The following is a 7,720-nucleotide window of genomic DNA, read 5'->3' on the forward strand; positions in this document are numbered from 1 at the left end:
AAATAAATTTTCAAATTATGGTTCATCTTCTTAAATTTCTCAAAGGTTTTCATTGTTCATTTAGAATCCTTTCCTCTAATGAAATTACTTGAATTGCTTTCAAAATTTCCATCTTTCTCTAGACTGCCCTTTCAAGTTTTCACCCTAGAGCTTTTTTTTTCTTTCATTTTTTTACTATTCCATCATGCATTTGCAAACTTCAATTTCATCTAAAATAAAAAAGTGATGGTGATTTCCTAAAGAAAAGTTCTTCAATTTAGATACATATACTTGATCAAAATGAACTATTCAACGGACGTAACATAGGCTGACATTCAAGGTTCTAAAAAAAAAAAAGATAATAGGCCCAAAAATATGTTTAAAGGGTAACCAAACTAAGGATCATTTCTTTTCTTAAAGATATATTTTTTTCCATGTTTTTCATTTTTCATTTTCCTTTTTATTTCTTTTATTTCATTTTATTTCTTTTTCTTTCATGTTTCCACTTCTTGACAAATTGAATCCAAAATTTTGAAACTTGCATTTTGACTGTTTGTATTCTTACATTGTCTTTAACTTTGGATCTAATACTTTCTCAAATAAATCTTCTTTCATACTTGTTTCTTCAGTATGGAGGGTGATCCTTGGTTAAGATTTTCATAAAAAGTTCAATAGACTCAAAAGGGATAGCAAATGGATATTTTCTTTTTGTGAAGGGAATATGAAAAATGGTCATTTATTATATCAAATATGAATATCTCTATTGAAAAGCAATTCTTGGGAGAAAATCTTTTTCTTTTTTATTTTAGAATCATTTGTATTCCTTATATGCATGATGTTACAATCAGTCTTTTCTTTTTTTTTTTTTTTTTGCTTTTCTTTTTGTTTTTTATAACTTAAGCTCAAAATGTATCATCTTATTACATCAAATAAAGTCCCAATGTAATAATCTTCATTTTCACAACCCATACCTAATGTTCATATAATCTCAATTTGACAAGAGATGAAATGAATGCCATCTAGATCAAAAGATATTGGAAAAATTAGATAATTTGGCTTTATGATACATTTGCCCCAAGATGTGGGTAAAGGAAAATTTTACCGTAATAAAAGAAAAAGAAAAGGAATATTGCATAAATCAAAATGTTGAATAAGGGTATTGAGGGGATATGGCCTTTTTAGTAATTATGTTTCATGGAAAAAATTAAAAATTTTGAACTTTGTGAAGAAACGTGCGTAATGATGTATTTAGAATAATCTTGACACTTATCGAGTTATCAAAATCTAGAATCTTTAATAAAGTGCCTTTTGTATTGGCTTACAAAGAATTTTTCAAAGATTTTGCAAGTGTGATTGCTCATAGCCTTAATGAATAAGATCAACTTAAAAATTCCTCTTTGTCAAGTAAAAATCAGGATTGTGGGACTTGAGAAGTCAAGCTTTGAGTGGTGTGATGCTCAATTGAATTGGAGTATGAAATGGTACGTAAAACAACTAGGTATGATAATTCTTGATAGAATCACCAATTTTCTTAAAATTGTTTCCACAGTTTTTTTTTTTTTTAAAGCACATCTTTCAATCATGGAAAGAAATCATATGGGTTTTTATTATCAAACAATCTTAAAATAAAAAAGATGAAGAAAATATATACAAATGCCTATATTCAAAGCATAATGAAAAACAAGAATTCACATTCAAAACTTATACACCAAATCTAAGAAAACAAAAGTTGCCCCAAACAAATAAAATAATGTACATACAAAAATGTTTACATAGATAAAAAATTATATATGCAAATACGTGTATGTAATACATAATAGAAATAAGAATTCGTATTCAAGCTATGTATAAAACTAAAAAGGCAAAAAATTTTCAAACAAATGAAATAATGTACATAAACAAATGCTTTCATCGCTAAAAATGTATATGCCAATACACATATACAATGTATAGTAACAATAAGAATTTATATTTACAACTATGTACAAAACTTAAAAGGCAAAGATTGTCCCCAAACAAATGAAATAATGTACATACAAAAATGTATATGCAAATATATGTATACAACACATAGTAACAAGAATTTATATGCACATCTATGTACAAAACTGAAAAAGTAAAAGAAATTACTTTTTAATTTATAATTAGGCATTTACATATTTTTATATGTGAAAAAGTGACATGGAATATTGCATGAATGAATGGACAACAAAAATATATATACAAATACAGGTATGTAATAGATATGATCCTAAATTATATAACAAAAAGATAATACATTTCAAAATCTCACATATTTTCCCTTTTTTGTTTTTTGAAGAAGAAAAAAAAATTATAAAAAACATTTTTATTTATGTATAAGTTCAAAATTATCTTGATAAAACACAAATGTAAACAAATATAAGATGAATGATAAAACATGTCCCTTCATGTGTCTTATTTTATGGTATTCTATACAAAGAGAATGGTAGGGCTCTAACTTAGTTTTGGATTCTTAAGGTTTATTTACATGCAGGGTTCAAAAGTTTGACAATCTAAAGACTCCCAAATTATTCCTTACATCATTGTCCTTTATAGACTAGTAAGGCACCTAACTCTCGCCTATCATTATAAGCTTAAATGAAAAAGGTTCAATTTAAGTAAGAGTTTTCTCTAGCTCATATGAAGGTTATCATCTAATGAGAGTATAGGTACTTGATTTCTCCTAAGAAAGGACAAAGCTCAGGTCTAGAGCTTATGCATGAATGCATAAGTAGTATGTGTAAAAGGGACAAGCTAACCCAAGTAATCAAATAAATTAGTATACATGTAAAATCAAAGTCTACAAAATAAATAAATAAATTATTACACACATAAAATCATAAGCTACAAAATAAATAAATAGGTTAGTGTACATAAATAATCATCATAAAATAAAAACCATCAAAGCAAGGCTTAAGATAACACATAACAAACTAATGGTTTGACTCTCTAATGTCTTTAATGGAGTCATCAAATTATCATAATATTCAAGTTCAATAACCTACCAATTAGAAACAAAATTGTGGATCACCACCAATATTTTTTAGCTAGGTGTGATTGGCAACTATGTAAATCTATCCTTTTTAAAGTTATCCTAAGCTTAAACTAAGGGTTTCTATAAAGAATATGTTCTAATTTATGTAAAAAGAATTGAGTTTGAGAGTTGGTTACATGCAGGGAAAGTTTTAGCACCTTATCACGCCTAAAATTGGTATCAAATTAATCACATATTATTTTTGTTTAAGCCTTAATCAAAGATGGTTTTTTTTATTAATTTTAATATTTAAATAATGAAAAAAAATCTTTAGGCTTTCACAAAAAAAAAAAAATTTTCTCACCTCATAAGTATTCAAGATAAACCCATTGTTTACTTAAAAAGGCTCTGTCGTCGAATTTATTAAATATTTTATAAAAAATTAAATTTCAATTACTTTTATTTATTTACAAAATATTAATTACAAACAATGATACAAGCATATTTACAAGTTTCTAATCATAAAATAATATATTTACATTTTTCTAAAAAAATATAATTCAATTTTTATTTACATCAATTAAATAAATTAATAAGCAAAAAAAACCTAAATAAAGAATAAATAATGAATAAATAAATAAACAAATAAACAAATAAGTAAAAAAAAACTAGCAAAACAAAATTATCTCATAAAAAAATTATTATCTCAAATATTACCCCAAACTGCATCAAACAGCAAAGAAATATAACATTATAAAAGAAAATGTACCTATCCAATACTTTTGAACCAACCTAAAATAAAGCTTACTATCAAAATATTTTTGCTTGACTTTGTTTTCTTTAAATTTATATATATGGCTCTCTTTTTTTTTTGCTTGGTGATTTTTCTTCTCTTTTTGATTGAGAACTTCTTTATCAAAATTCAAAACTTTGTGTTGCTTGATGATTATTGATTGTGTTGCTTCTTCTTTTGCTACTTGATTCTTTGATTGTTGGTGATTTTGATTGAGAATTAAGCTCTTTATATAAGGATTGAATCCATTTTCAATTTAAAAAATTTTAATAGCAATTAAATCCATCAAGATTTTACCAAAATTTCTTTTCCTTCTTATAGAAACTTGATTCCTAAGAATTACCACAATCAAACTCAATTTTTAAATTTCAAATCTAAATAAAATCATAATCTTTAAAAAAATCAAAATTTATTTTGCCAAATAACAAAAAATATGAAAACACTTTTGGGTTTCAAATTTAGGCTTAAAAAAATGACTTTTAAAAATATCAAAATGTAATTTGAGAACTTATAATATAAAAAAAATACAGAAAAAATGGGGTGTCTACAGACATAATTGAAAGACAATAGTTCTTAGTATGTTTGGTTTGAAGTTAATTTTTTAATACTAGTTTTACAAACAAAATTTTGTTTGTGAAAGATTAGTCTTTTGAAGACAATGGATTTTATCGAGTTTTCACTATATATTTTCCATTGATATGAATGCTTATTATCAAATTTATAATCATCAATATTTAGTTAAAGTTTATTCTTACTTTTAGTTACCTATTTTCTAAAATTGTTATGAAATCTTCCTTTTACTTTCAACTCACTTTATTTTGTTTATTGAACTACATTTTGTGTTCTTTCATTGCCATATTTCAAATTTTCTATTTTCCCTCTACTTAAAGATCTTTTCTGTTTAATGAAAACTATGTGCTTGTATGGGACTTATATGTAAATATAGTATAGTTTCTAAGTTTAACTAAATTTAAGATATTGAAACTTCTTGACCTAATTAATATATTGATCCTATTTTTTGACTTATAAACTTAATGAGGGAAAGCTTGCTCTCGACATTCTTCTTTGAATATCTATTTATAAACATGAAACAAATACTTTTTCTCTTTGATTTCCTTTCTGAAATTCATATATTTAGGAAGACCATGCAAGCTTTTCATTATTTTATTTTTAATGAATATGCTTTTTTAAGTCATTTTCGTGATATTTACTTTTCTTATTTTTTATTCCATTGACTTTGAAAGTATAACAAGCTCCGTAAAAGTGCCTCGAAAAAAATCTTTTGCAACACCTCGAACTACACTAAGAAGCTCAGTACCTAAGGTATTCTTCAATCATTTATACCAAAAGTATATTATTTTTGTGCTGAACATTAGACTTGGTTGTGAATGTGTTAGTGTATAACGAAATTTGAAGGACTTTTTTGTGTCCTACAAGGGCAATATTGTAATGTATACCAAAAATTACTAATATGGCATCTAGATAGCTTAAAATAATCATTTAAAATTTGTTCATACTCTTAAATTGTTATTGTTTACAAAATATTTTTTTTGTTGTATGCATGATGAATTTTTTAAGAATTTTTATGACATTGATGAACTATTTTTTAAAGTAAACCAATAATTACCTTATGTTATCCTTTAGATAATTTTGTAAAATATACCAATAATTGCTCATATGATCAACCAATAAAAAGGTTGAACACTTTATAAGACTTTAATTGCTTACATTTCAATTTAAGATATTAAAAGTTATATTTTTAGATCTTTATGATGATTTAATTAGGATTGAAAAAATGGATAGAAACCATTTTTGGATGTATTCTCATTTAGATGTAAATAGATACATTAGTCAAAACTTATGTGATGGTATGGAAGAATTTATTTAAAATGTTTTTTTCTCAATTATACTTTGTAAGTAATAGAAAGATTAGGTGTTTTTGTGCCCAATGTGAGAACAAAAGATTTTTAAAAACAAATGTTGTGCGTAAGCACCTTTATTATAAGGGGTTCATTTTTATTATAAGAAGTAAGACAACCATCACTAAAAAGAGATATCTTTGAACCAATTAGTGAAGTAAAAATACAAAATTCATATACTAGAATGATTATAGATGTTTTCTATTCTGATTTTAGAATGGATGCTTTTTATGCTAGTGAGGTAAGAGTTGACAAAGAAGATCTAAGTCTAAATGCGACAAGCTTCTATTTTTTGTTGAATGATAAGGATGAACCATTATGGTTAGGTTGTACGAAGCACACAATCCTCTTTGCTATGTCACAACTTTTAAATTGTAAATCGAAGTTTAACGTAAGTGAGTCATTTTTTAGTTGTTTGATGAGTATAGTGAAGGTTATGTTGCCTACGGATGAAAAATTACCAAAAACTTCTATAAAATAAAAAAAAAGAGGAAACTTGGACTTAGTTATAAAAAAATTCATGTATGTGAAAATAATTGCATAATATTTTATAATGAAGCAACAAATTTGACATATTGCTCGATATGTGATCATTTTCGATATTTAAGAAATAAGTTTGGTAGTGAGATGAAAAAATAATTTTTTTATAAAATCTTATATTGTATACCACTGATACTGATTTGGGCGTTTTGTAAGCGTACATGACGTTCAGGTAATAATAGAAGCTAAAAAACCTAAATGTTGATCCCACGAGGATTAGATAAAGAAATTCCTAGACTAAGTACCTATTATCACCACACTCTATCTAAAGTTGACTCGATCACAAAGTAGACATGAAATCAAACTAACAACGAAAATAAAATCAAATAAACATCAAATATGTAAACTAAGTAAAATGAGAAATTGTATAAAAATAGTAGATAAAATGGATGTTATGAATTAAACATGAATTAAAAATGTAATACTAAACTAAGAATTGAAAATAGCAAGTAAAAATTGAAACAAAAATAGTTACTAAAACAATGTAACCAAATTAACTAACTATAACTAACTATAACTATTTGCTCAACTTCCATATAAGAGAAATACCAAAAGAACTATAATAAACAGCATATAAATGGCAAAATACAGTAGCCTAATCTAAGTGAAAGAATATTTAAAGTGAACATTAAAAAGCAAGAAAACAAAAATTTCAAGAAGCAAGCTACAATCAAAAGTAATGTGTAAAAAGATAGGAAAAAAGCATACTTCAACAACTCAATTAAATTTGATTTGCAACTAATTTTAATGGTCTCAAGCTTACAATTGTGAAAATAAGTGAAGAGCTAGAGTAAAAACAAATTTAAAGTTCAAATGTTAAAGCAAATTGCAAAACTCAAATTGTAAATTGCAAACCGAACATGAAGAAGAAATATGGAAAATTGAAAATGTTGCTAGACTTTTTAAATCTAAATCATGCAAGATCAAATGATTATAAATTGTAAATTGAAAGAACACTAAAAGAACAATATGAGAAATTAAATTGAAGAACAAAAGCTAAAGAAAAATTGTATGATTCAATAGAAGACAGTCAAAACTGCAACTACATGAAAAATTTAGAAACTAACTTCAAGCTACTAATTTGGATCTAAATGGTGTAGAATTAATAGAACATGATGTGGAATTTAAAATAAAAATTAAAGAACTAAAAGAAAAACTAACTTGAAGAATGAGAATTGAAAGGAGATGAAAGAACTAAATAAAGAAAACTAAAACAGAAACTAAGTTGCATGAAGAATTTCACCAAGTCAAGAAAAGAAAAATTTAGATCTAAAAAAAAGAATAAACTGCAATTGAGCTAAGATAAGTTTCATTAAAAAGTCAAAAAATTCAGTAAAGAAATCACATTAAACAATGTAAATTCTCAGTTCATTGTACTAGAAACTCAAACGGTACACAAATCTAGAAAAAATAAAGCATTAACAACAAAATTGATCCAAACAGTAATTAAAATCATGAAATTAAATACAATCAATTGAGAATTATCAAGTAAAC

This window comes from Durio zibethinus, chromosome 27 (assembly GCF_047325235.1).
Source record: "Durio zibethinus cultivar Kanyao isolate XHJ-2024 chromosome 27, ASM4732523v1, whole genome shotgun sequence".
Taxonomy (NCBI): domain Eukaryota; kingdom Viridiplantae; phylum Streptophyta; class Magnoliopsida; order Malvales; family Malvaceae; genus Durio; species Durio zibethinus.